Source organism: Trachemys scripta, chromosome 11, assembly GCF_013100865.1.
Source record: "Trachemys scripta elegans isolate TJP31775 chromosome 11, CAS_Tse_1.0, whole genome shotgun sequence".
Classification (NCBI taxonomy): Eukaryota; Metazoa; Chordata; order Testudines; family Emydidae; genus Trachemys; species Trachemys scripta.
Genome location: NC_048308.1, coordinates 27,574,006 through 27,584,278, shown reverse-complemented (window position 1 = coordinate 27,584,278; position 10,273 = coordinate 27,574,006). Strand labels below are relative to the sequence as shown.

General features: G+C 39.4%; 1 protein-coding gene across 1 annotated transcript in view; it reads right to left on the bottom strand.

The window, feature by feature from the left end:
* Positions 1 to 10,273, bottom strand: part of KCNJ3 (potassium inwardly rectifying channel subfamily J member 3) — a 179,989-nt gene that overhangs the window by 57,740 nt on the left and 111,976 nt on the right. The window lies entirely within an intron of this gene.

Here is a 10,273-nt window from a genome sequence, read left to right as displayed (position 1 = left end):
TCCTATAGTTTCTTACATCATTGATATCTACATGTACCACGACCTCCCTGGTGCTGCACATAGGTTTGTCTAGATGTCTCGTGAGATCCACAACCTTTGCACCTGGCAGGCAATTTACCACATGGTTCTCCCAGTCATCACAAATCCAACTATTGATAAAAAGCAACAGAGGGTCCTGTGTCACCTTTGAGACTAACAGAAGTATTGGGAGCATAAGCTTTCGTGGGTAAGAACCTCACTTCTTCAGATGCAAGAAGTGAGGTTCTTACCCACGAAAGCTTATGCTCCCAATACTTCTGTTAGTCTCAAAGGTGACACAGGACCCTCTGTTGCTTTTTATCAATAGTTGGATTTGTGATGACTGGGAGAACCATGTGGTAAATTGCCTGCCAGGTGCAAAGGTTGTGGATCTCACGAGACATCTAGACAAACCTATGTGCAGCACCAGGGAGGTCGTGGTACATGTAGATATCAATGATGTAAGAAACTATAGGAGAGAGGTTCTGGAGGCCTAATTTAGGCTGCTAGGTAAGAGACCTTCCTGGTAGGATTCTCGAGTTCTGCATGCAGGGCCAGTTAGACAGGCAGAACTGCAGGATCTCAATGCGTGGATGAGCCTATGGTGTAAGGAGTAGAGAGTTTAGATTTTTTAGGAACTGAGGAACCTTTTGGGAATGGAAAAGCCCATACAGGAAGAATGGACTCCACCTAAACTAAAACAGAACCAGATTGCTGGCATTATAAAATTTAAAGAAAAGATTCTAGAAAACTTCCTAAACTAAGAGCTGTGGAAGAGCTGGTAGGTGCAGAGAAGCACATGGTTAAGGCCAAGACACCCTTTAAGGATAAATTTAATTAAGGAGGAACTCTATATCCTAGTAAAGAGGTTAAGAAAAAAGTTGGTAAAGTACAGGTAGGCGCAGGTGAGGAACAGTCAAACGTAAGAGAGTCCCATTTAAATATAACACATGAAGATAAGCAACTGAATATTGGCAAAGTATTCATGTACTTATATATAAACGCTAGAAGTCAAACACTGAAATAGATGAACTAGAGTGCATGGCATTAAATGAGGATATTGATATAATAGTCATCATGGAAACTTGGAGGAATGGAGGATAAAAAAATGGGACACAGTAATACCACGGTACAAAATATATAGCGATGACAAAGTGGGTGACACTGATGAGGGACTGGCAGTATGTGTGAAAGAAAGCATAGAGTCAAATAAAGTAAAAATTTTAAATGACTCAAACTGTACTAGAGAATTTCTATGGATAGAAATTCCATGCTTGAACAATAAGAGTATAGCAGTAGGAATATACTACTAACCACCTCACCAGGACAGTGATGGCAATTGTAGCCCCTCTAACATTTCACACAGACAGAAAAAACTCAATAATAATGGGGGATTTCATTTCCTGGGTACATATCACCTCAGGAAAGGATGCAGAGATAACATTTCTAGGCACCATAAATAACTGCATCTGGGAGCACCCACAAGGGGAAATCCAATTCTTGATTTAGTGCTAAGTGTAACACAGGATTTGGTCCAAGAGATAAATATAGCTAAACTGCTCAGTAATAGTGACTATAATGTAATTAAATTCAACTTCCTTGTAGGGGGAAAAATGCCAAAGAAACCCATCACATTATCATTTAACTTCAAAACGGAGAGCTACACAAAAATTAGGAAGCTAGTTCAACAGAAATTAAAAGGGACAGTCATCAGGATGAAGTGCCTTCAAACTGCATGGAGACTACTTAAAAATACCACAATAGAGGCTCAATTTAAATGTATACCGTAAATAAAAAAATAGTAAGAGAATAAAAAAATGACACTGTTACACAGCAGAGTAAAAGAGATAGAGGCAAAAAAGCATCCTTTAACAAGTGGAAGTCAAATCCTAGTGAGGAAACTAGATAGCAGCATAAACTCTGGCAAGTCAAGGGTAAAAGTATAATACAGTAGGCCAAGAAAGTTAGTTGTTCTTGAGATTCTAAGGACATAAAATTGCTGCTATTTTTAAGTACATCAGAAGTAGGAAGCCTGTCAATCCGTAATTAGGGCCACTGGACAATTAAGGTGCTAAAGGAGCAACCAAAGAAGACAAGACCATTACAGAGAAGCTAAATAAATTATTCGCATTGGTCTTCTCTGCAGAAGATATGGCAGAGATCCCAACACCTGAGCCATTCTTTTTAGGTAACAAATCTGAGGAACTGTCCCAGATAGCAGTGTCAATGGAGGCGGTTTTAGAACAAATTGATAAATTAAACTGTAATAAGTCACCAGGACCAGATGGTATTCACTCAAAGCTCTGAAGGAACTCAACTATGAAATTGCAGAACTGTGGTATGTAACCTATTGCGTAAATCAGCCACTGTACCAGATGACTAGAGGGTAGCTAATATAATGCCTATTTAAAAAAAAAAAAAAAAAAAAGAAAATCTCCAGAGGCGATCCAGGCAATTACAGGCCAGTACACCTAACTTCAGCATCAGGCAAACTGGCTCAAACTATAGCAAAGAACAAAATTATCAGACACAGATAAACACAATATGCTGGGGGAAGAGTCAATACAGCTTTTGAAAGGGAAATCATGCCTCACCAATTTATCCAGCATGATCCAGTGGATATAGTGTACTTGGAATTTCAGAAAGCCTTTAACAAAGTCCCTCACCAAAGGCTCTTAAGCAAAGTAAGTAGTCATGGGATAAGAGGGAAGGTCTTCTCGTGAATCAGTAACTGGCTGAAGGCAGGAAACAAAGGGTAGGAATAAATGGTCAGTTTTCACAATGAAGAGAGGTAAATTGGAGGATTCCCAAAGGATCTATACTGGTACCAGTGCTGTTCAACATATTCATACATGATCTGGAAAAGGGGGTGAACAGTGAGGTGACAAAATTTGAAGACAATATAAAACTACTCAAAATAGATAAGTCCAAAGCTGACTGTGAAGAGTTACAAAGGGATGTCACTAGATTAGATGACTGGGCAACAAAATGGCAGATGAAATTCAATGTTGATAAGTGCATAGTAATGCACACTGTAAGAAGTAACCCTAGCTATAAATACAAAAATGGAGTCTAAATTAGCTGTTACCACTCAAGAAAGTGTTATTGGAGTCATCATGGATAGCTCCCTGAAAACATGTGCTCAATGTGCAGCGGCAGTCAAAAAAGCTAACAATGTTTGGAACCATTAGGAAAAGGGTAGATAAAACAGAAAGTAGCATAATACCACAATATACATCCATGGTATGCCCATACCTTGAATACTGCATGCAGTTCTGGTAACCTCATTTCAAAAAGCGATATATGAGAATATGAAAGGGTGCGGAGAAGGGCAATGAAAATTATTAGGGATATGGAACAGATTCCATACGGAGACTGGGACTGCAGATTAGAAAAGAGATGACTAAGGGGGATATGATAGAGGTGTATAAAATCATGAATGGTGCTGAGAAAGTGAATAAGGAAGTGTTATTTACCGGTTCTCATAACACAAGAACTAGGGGACACCTGATGAAATTAACAAGCAGCAGATTTAAAACATAAGGAAGTACTTCTTCACACAATGCACAGTCAGTCAGTATAACTCATTGCCATGGAATGTTGTGAAGGGCAGAAGAATATCTTGATTCAAAATAGAATTAGATAGGTCCACTGATGGGCTATCAGGCAAGATGGTCAGGGATGCAACCCCGTGCTCTGGGTTTTCCTAGACCTCCAACTGCCAGAAACTGGGACTGGATGACAGGAGTTGGATCACTAGAAATTGCAGTATTCTGTTCATTCCCTCTGAAGCAGATTACTGGGCTAGATGGACTAGTGTGGTCTGACCCGGTATTGTCAATCTTATTGGTTCATGTGTTCAATGAAATAAGTCACTAATACTAACTCTACTAGTATATCCCATGCCACTACTCAGAATGCATCCACATTTGTGTATGTTGTAATGTCTTAACATTTATTATACATTTTATGTTGTCACTGTTTTGCCTCTTACTATAATTCAAACTGTAGTCTAAATGTATTTGCAAATATATTGTACTTTACAATCCTTAAAGTTACTTGAATCAAGAAACATTGTTCGAATACAAAATCTGCCTCCCTTTATAAGGTTCTCAACAAATCATTTATGTAGGTACTTGTTTTCAGCCAACAGGAAAAACACATCAATAAATATGTATTAGCAGCAACTCAAGTTACACATTATTGTACATTCTGAACAGAACATAGGATTTTTTAGTCTATATCCGATATACTGATCAAGGTCTGCTATAGCCATTAAGACAACATTACAATAAGATTTACTTAATTTTAAACATGTTTTAGTAGAAAATCTGCGATATTTCCATCACACTGTTTTCAGAAAAATATCTGTACATTTGCATACTGTATAACCCAAGTTGCATTAAAGAAATGCAATGCATAAAAGGTTTTGCAGTAAATCTACCCTTTTGGACAGATTGAGGCCGTCCTGAGATCATTTAAACTATGACAGTAATTTTAGTTATTTGTTCTAAAAGAAATGTGGCTTGATGATTTCAAGTCAGCCACAATTTGTACTGCTGCTGTGTGTTTTCATCACCAGACTAGCATTTTTTTTTTTTAAGTGCATTACAATGGGCTCTATTTGGTAAAGAAATAATTGCTAGAAGCAGACTGATTTTATACCTTTCAAATTAGGACAAATGCTGGTTTAGTTTAAAACCAAGTCCATGACTCACTCCCACTCTAAAGTAACATTGAGTTATTTCTTATTAGACAATACCATGCAAAGATGAGTAAGCTTACCATGGAACTGATGCTGCTTTCTGTGAAATCAATAGGATGATTTCAGTGGGAGTTGGATCAGGCCCTATGACAAGAGTCCCTTTTCCCCCTTCCTGCATATAGCTCACTGCTCTAAAGAAGACCTGCTTTTTGGCACAAATCTGAAGTGCTGATTTCTGCTTCACAAAGACTTCCTATTGAACGGAGCACTTTGCTAATATTTTATTTCTAATTCTGCAATTTTTTCAATGTGACATAACTGATATCACCTGAGACGAAGGGCAAGTCTACAATACAGCGCTATATCAGCGTAGCTGCATCGATGCAGCTGTGTCACTGTAGCATATATGGTGAAGATGCGCTATGCCAATGGGAGCACGCTCTCCTGTCCGCATAATTCTCCACCTTAGCAAGAAGTGGGAGCTATGTCAGCAGGAGAGAGTCTCTCGCTGACATAGCGCCAGTGTGGACAACACAAAACTTGCATCACTCGGGGGGTGGTTGAGGCTTTTTCACACCACCGAGTGACACAAATTAGATCGACTTAAGTGGTAGTGTAGACCTTCCCTAAGAAATTCTGGTAAACAAACATACCAAGAAAATGATAAGGCTAAAGACAGTTAAGGTACCTGAGCAAGCAGACTATCATAACCTCAGTGACTACTCACTACATACATTTTTCATTGCTGTGTCCCCTTTTAAACACTCGTGAGATAAATTTCACATTGGGCCTGAAGCCAAACCACCTTTGGTTATGGTTCCATCAGATCTCACAAGTTAAACAGGGTAAGGCCAGGTCAATACTTGGTTTACTGAACTCCAAGAAAAACCTGCACATTTTTTAGATGAAATCACAAAACCAAGGTCCAGTCAATTGGTAACAGAAGACCACATTTTCCAAGCTTCTACATTGCACCAGTCCTTGTTCTTGAAAAAACCTGCATTTGTATACCCAAATCACAGAAGCTAACTAATTTACATACCCAAAATTAAGGTGCATATATAAGGCCAAGTTAAAGCCTCTTTGGAAATTTTGGCCTACAGATCGTATGGCAGTTTTTGCAATGGTTAGTATTATGGCCAAATTCAAAATCAAGTGATTGTTTTCTACTTACCTAAATTTTTCTCTTACTCTTCATTGCTAATCCTAAAATGTTACGTGCTGTTATTCTGTGCTGTTAAACACCAACTTTATTACCCTGCCGGGTGAAGTAATGCTAAGTAGCCTATATTTTTCTCACAGATGTTATGAGGCTTAATTAATGTTTGTGAAGTGTTTTTAGATGCTTAGGTGAAAAGCACTACAGAAATGCAAAATCAACTCATGTTCAAAAGTAAGTTACACTCTGCATGGTTCCATATGAAGAATTCCATGCTACACTCCACACGCTGTAGAATTTGCATGGTATGACTTCTAGTGTCTCGGTCCTTGATCTCTCTCTCCTGCCTGTGCTTTATTGAGCCTGCCTGTGAACTCATTTACGCTATTTCATACATTCCTTTGGCTTCTGATTTACACAAGTTGTAAGATTAGAATCAGGTTTCTTGGTTCTAATAATCAGGCAAATGTGACTTATGACATCAGCGATAGGTGCTCTGTTCATTTAGGTTCTAATTCAGTCTCACTTACTAATGCTGACCAATATCTTTCTCCATAAGTAGTTAATGGGATGACCTGTAAGGGTGGCATTAACTTAAAAAAAAAAATTAAAATATATTTTTTCAAGATGGAAGATGTAACTAAAATCTAATTCAATTCTCAAATCTAAATACCTCTCCTGATCCTAGTGATTTGCTAAAAATAGCAGATATGTTTGCATACCTCAGTTTGAAAGCATATCCCGTTTACTTCCCTTTCAGCAGAATGATCTCTTTCACAAGAGAAGAAGAGGACCTCCAACTCCTATCAAAGCACTGCAATGGGTGCAGAGTGGGAAAAGGAGATATGGTTCCAAAGCGGTTGTTAAATTTCCCTTCTTTTCCTTCTCAAATGATGACAGAACAAATTTCTTTGTTATTTCTGAACATCTCACTCTTGCTGTTGAATGACGTGGCTTCCTTCTATCTTCTTTACTCTTGCCTTGTGCAGGGCCGGCTCCAGGCACTGCCAAGCAAGCTCGTGCTTGGGGCAGCAGATTCTAAGGGGCGGCTTCCCTCCAATCCTTTTTTTTTTCCCCCCGCTTCGCCGCTCTGCAGGTTTTTCTTGTTTTTGGTTCGCCGCTCCAGCCGCCCTGTAGGGGGCGGCAGCGCGGAGGAGGGGAGCATCCTGTTGGGAGCAGACTGCACACTCCGTCTGCCCCAGCTGGTGCCAGGTCTGCAGCAAGCCCAGCAGGGCAGTCCGCGTCCTTCCCTCCCTGACAACCGGAGCGGCACGGAGGCTCCTGGCAGGCGGCGCGGCAGGAGGGGCCATGTGGTGAGCGTCCCAGCTGAAGGAAGCCCTGGCCGCCCCCCTTTTCTCTCTCCCTCCCGCTCCCTCTCCCTCCCCCTGCTAGCCGGGACGTTCACTGCACTGCCCAGGGCACATCTGCAGCGCAGGGAGTCCCCCTGCACCCTGGCTCTGGCCGCCTCGCATGGTTTTTGTTTGTTTGTTTTTGCTTGGAGCCGCAAAAAAGCCAGAGCTGGCCCTGGCCTTGTGCCACTTAATGTGCAATGATACCACAAGCATAATCTCAAGCTATTTATGCCAAGAAAAGGGAGCTAAATTTTACTCCTTTGAAGTCTGAAATTCTAGTATAAAAGAACACCAAACACTTTTTGTAAGTAGGCCAGATCCATCAGAGATAGTTACAGAGTTCTGAAGCCTGTGAGTGCCAAGCGATATTATAGAAGGTCTCAACGTATACAAATCTCAGAACTTTATAAATTCACCCTGTCCTGAAGACAGGGAAAGTTGGTATTTTTAAAATGGGGACTTAGTGTTAAATCAATGAAATTCATCCTGTATGCCAAGAAGCCATATACAGAAAAAGTGAAGTGTTAGGCTCCAAGACCGTATGAAAAGATATTCATGAAGCAGTGATGAAGAGAATTACATAGAAGACTGCTTTAATGAATAACATGAGTAAAATTTAATAATAGTGGCAAGTACAAAAGAAGATACCAAGAAAAGATGTTGACCTACAGTAGCAAATGTTATAAACATTTGGAGAAGGGGTGTTTACTAATGTTAATAAGACACTAACAATAGCAAAGGTATGACTTCACTCACTTTAGATGACATTTTTAAACTTACATAATAAATTCAGGGAAGCCCAACTGAAGTCCTGGCTAGAATTCAATAGATGTCCAAAAATATATTTCTCTCCGTTTGTAATGAGCGAAATTTTGCCCCTGGATATACCTACATGGCCCTTCATTGCAAATATGATAGGAAAGACATTTCTCTTTGGTTAGTCCTGACTGTATGTCCTGTCTCCTGCATATCAGTGAAGTACTCACTGAATTTCTTGAGAGCCAGTGTATTTTCTTCCTTCTCAATTAAATACTAGAGCTGGTTTAATAAAATTATCATAATCAAATAAGAATGTTTAGCCAAACACACAAAATTAATCGAACAATGAATCTGAAGAAGAATATTCAACCAGTTCTAACTATGAATTTATAATTATGTCTAAACACAATCAAATGCATTTTACCTTTTTCTGCTCTTCTGATCTGTTGAGTGAATCCATACATATACCTATTTCTGCATAATATATTGTGTACCCAATAGACTAACAGATTTAAGTAAAACCAGTAAAATAGAAACAATAGGAAGAAGGATTACCTTTATAACAGATATGCGGATACAATCTTAAGCAAAAGTTGGAAGCAATGATGATAAATTGGAAGAGTTAACAATAAGTAATCCATTTATATGTCAATAGAATTTTTTTACACCACCACCAGAATCCCAATTTTTCAATTGTGACACTTGCGTTAAGATGGTTAATTCTACCTTTTGGTTCTTAAATTAGCACGCAGAAGCAATTTTCTGCTCTCCATTACATAGATGTAAATTTGATTTCAGCTTCCAAGATTTCAATAGTTATTCTGGCTTTATACCAATGTAACAGCAGTACTTGACCGTATGTCTAATAGGATTGTTTGAGCATACAGGTCCCAATGTCAGCATCCAATGTGAACAGGTGCCCTAAGTTAGGCATCCAAGTTAGAAAATAGTGCCAATAATATTTACTGGTCATTTATGAAAATGTGCATTTCAAGGATTATCACAAGTGCCCCTCAAAATACAGGTATAATTCCCCTATATAGGCTATGGTCCCCTAAAAAACCTACGTATGCTAATATCATGTTTTCTAAATCATGCTGCTTATCACTTAAACCCAAGAAAAATCTTTTGTGCGAGTGCCATGAATGCTGTTCAGTTGGCCTGTGTGCAGAGAGAGTCATGAACTGCTCAGCAAAGATCCAACTACCCCAAGAGCTCATTAAAAAGCAGTCCTGACTGACTGCAAAGACAGACTTGTTGCTGTTCAGTCCCCCTATGCCAGAAGAAGAGTGCTACAATTCAAGGCAGAGGGTAGGCTTATTGAGAAAACTGGAATTTTTAGAGGTGTTGGCAGGGAGATTGAGACCCGCCCCCCCTCCATCCTGCAGGGGGAAAATGACATATTTCACATCATGCATAAATAGAATCAATTTACAGCAGCAATCAAAGACCCTAAATTCTTGGGTTGCCTGAGGGCATTCACTCTGAGAACATGTGTTTTGAGAAAAATTGGTGCAGCGAGGCACACAGATGAAAGAGCAAATAGGTTCCCTCCCCCCCAAAATGATAACTTTAATGATAGCATTGAATTCTGAAATTAAGCACAGCAGGTAGAAAATCCTTGCATGGTTTCCATGAGATACTGCGCTTCTCTCTGCCAAAGCATAATTTTAAAGCCAGAGGATTTCCCCTCTGAAAAATACAAAAAAGCTCACCAGTATATATACAGCCTGTGCTATGTAGCTGGACTAATTATTAATGCACCGATTTAAACTTTATTTTGAAAATGAGAGTCTGAACTCCAGGACCTCCGGTCATCTTCAAAGAAATACAGAATCACATTACAAAAAGTGTTCCCAAATGCTTCTAGATACAATAAACTTGCATTACAGCCAATTTAATCAATATGGTTTTGAAGGGCACATATTAGCCCCCAAGTTAAATCCTTCACAGCAGCAATAGGAATTACTATACTGATGTGAATTATGTTTCAACAGAAATATTACATTAAAGAGAAGATTTCAGCTTTCTGGATGCATGTGAGAAAAGAAACAAGGTTACAAGAAAATTAAGGACTCTGGTATAGTTTTGAGAGCTTGAGATGGGGAGCTGGTGTAGCACATGAGTGGGGGCCCTACGAGGCATTAACCTTGCAGAGACATGGAGCCTCAAAGGACCTACAACTAAGACACTTCCTGTTAATCCTGGTCATACATGTACTTTAGATGATGCCTACACTCTTTCACTTAGTGAAGCCTCACAGATGGCCAGTACTTGTCC